This window comes from Octopus bimaculoides, chromosome 6, assembly GCF_001194135.2.
Source record: "Octopus bimaculoides isolate UCB-OBI-ISO-001 chromosome 6, ASM119413v2, whole genome shotgun sequence".
In the NCBI taxonomy this organism is placed as follows: domain Eukaryota; kingdom Metazoa; phylum Mollusca; class Cephalopoda; order Octopoda; family Octopodidae; genus Octopus; species Octopus bimaculoides.
The window spans coordinates 80,087,406-80,089,974 of NC_068986.1; the positions used below are offsets into that span (position 1 = coordinate 80,087,406).

General features: G+C 32.2%; 1 protein-coding gene across 3 annotated transcripts in view; it reads right to left on the reverse strand.

Annotated features, from left to right (window-relative positions):
* LOC106882558 (uncharacterized) overlaps positions 1-981 on the reverse strand; it is a 214,413-nt gene extending 213,432 nt beyond the window's left edge. For all 3 annotated transcript variants that reach the window (XR_008264440.1, XM_052968895.1, XM_052968894.1), the window contains exon 1: positions 839-981. The gene's annotated coding sequence lies outside the window, so the exon portion shown is untranslated. The remainder of the gene's footprint in view (positions 1-838) is intronic.
* Positions 982-2,569: the final 1,588 nt, after the last annotated feature.

The following is a 2,569-nucleotide window of genomic DNA, read 5'->3' on the forward strand; positions in this document are numbered from 1 at the left end:
GTGTGTGTGTGTGAATGTATATATATATATATATATATATATATATATATATATATATATATATATACATGTGTATGTGTACATATACAGTATACATTTAAATATATATACAATTACATATAGTACATATATACGTACATGTCTGTGTATGTATGCATGCACGAATGTATATATGTGCGTGTGTATGTGTGTGTGTGCGCGTGCATGTGTGTGTGTGTATACATATATTCAATATATATATATGCAAATATATAAAAAATATGTTTGTACATACACATGTGTATACTGTATATAATATGCATATATAGATATAGATATACACTTCAAAATATGTACTTGTAGGTATGTATATATCTGTGTTTGTGTATATGAATATTTATATGAGTGTATGTATATGTTTCTATATATATGTTTATATACATACATGTGAATGTGTACATATGTTTGTGTATGTATATATATATATATATATATATATATATATATATATATATATATATATATATATATAATACAAATGATATATGAGCATATGCATGTATACATACATATATATACATGTTTATATACATACATATGTGAACTTGTGCATGTATGTGTATGTATATCTGTATATATATATGTGTGTGTGTATGTGTGTGTGTACATACACATACACGAATGTGTGTAATACACACACACACACATTCATACATATATACACACATACATTTATACATACAAATGTACCTAGATACACTTATGAATAAATACATAAACACACTCAGACACACACACGCACACACGTATACATATATACAAATATCGAAAATGAAAAATATTGTCCTCTAATCTTTACCTCTGTCCTCTCTGGTAACTGTATTGAAAGCCAGCTCTGTGTTTTGTTTTGTGTTGTTTGTCTCCTACCTGTATTTGAGACGATTCTGCCACTATAACAGACCTTACGTTGCACCAGAAGCTACTTCTAAGAGAGGAATGATTTAAGATAGTAAGCAAGTAACAAAAAGAAGAAGAAAACCCGAATAATAAATAAATGTAAGGGCGTACTTCTTCTAAGAATAACCTTGGTAATTTAATACTTACACTCCTTACCTTTTATTATTATTATTATTATCATTGTTAATAGTAGTAGTAGTAGTAGTATTTTTCTCTTGCCACTTATTAGTTCTTGTATGTGCTATTTATTCTTGTATTTCTTACCAGTGCTACCCCTAAACGTTTCTTGGGAGCAAAGCGAGAAGGCACGGATATGCAAGTGTGAGAGAAGAGGATGACAGACAGTCAGTGAGAGAAAGAGTGTGTGTGTGTGTAAGCGAAGCTAGATGCAATCTTGGTAGAGCGAGAAAGAATTCACTATTTCGATATTTGAAGAAGTATGATCTTTAGAGATTGTGATTTAGTTGCATGTATATGAGCATGCGTATGGACGTACTGTTGCTATTGTTTCCGATGTTTCTGACTCTGCGATTACATCCATCCATCCATCCATCCATCCATCCATCCATACATACATACTACATACATACATACATACATACATACATATATGCATGTGTGTATAAATATATGTATATTCTTTTATTCTTTTACTTGTTTCAGTCACTTGACTGCGGCCATGCTGGAGCACCGCTATTAGTCGAACAAATCGACTCCAGGACTTATTCTTTGTAAGCCTAGTACCCATTTTATCGGTCTTTTTAACCGAACTGCTAAGTTACGGGGACGTAAACACACCAACATTGGTTGTCAAGCGATGGTAGAGAACAAACACAGACACAAATACATACATACATACATACATACATACATATATAAATATGTATGTGTGTATATATATTTATATATATATATATATATATACGACGGGCTTCTTTAAATTTCCATCTACCAAATCCACTCATAAAGCTTTGGGCGGCTCGCGGCTATAGTAGATGATACTTGCCCAGGGTGCCAAGCAGGGTGCCATGTGGTTGGGAAGCAAGCTTCTTACCACACACCCCACTCCATATATATAGATCGTCAGTATATCATATACCCGAAAAAGAAGCACATTCTAAAGCATAGAGCAGTATTGTATTTAGATGCAGTAAAGTCTGTGTCCATAGAGCTAACCGCTTTATAGATACAAAACCATTGGTCACTCTATGACAGGACATACACTTAACTGCATATAAAGATAGATAGATAGATAGATAGATAGATAGATAGATAGATAGATAGATAGATAGATATCCGAGTTAGTAAGACTGTATATAGAAGAATATATTAATCAATGAAATTCCAACATAGTCTGATTTTCACGTTTTGTTATTTGCAAGTTTTGACAATTTTACAGTATTATAATGATATTCCATTATATGTATGTCGTGATAAAACTAGTTTTTTTTTTTTTATGCACCCTTTTTAAAGCCTAGCCAGGCTCATGGGCCCGGTTTCCCGGTTTCTATGTTAGAAAACCAATTATTTCTCTATTGGCAAGAAATCTTGAAATAAACCGAATGACATACATACGATGGCGTGCGAAAAAATTTTAGACACCAGTTGTTGTTTTGTGTGTGTGTGTGTGTGT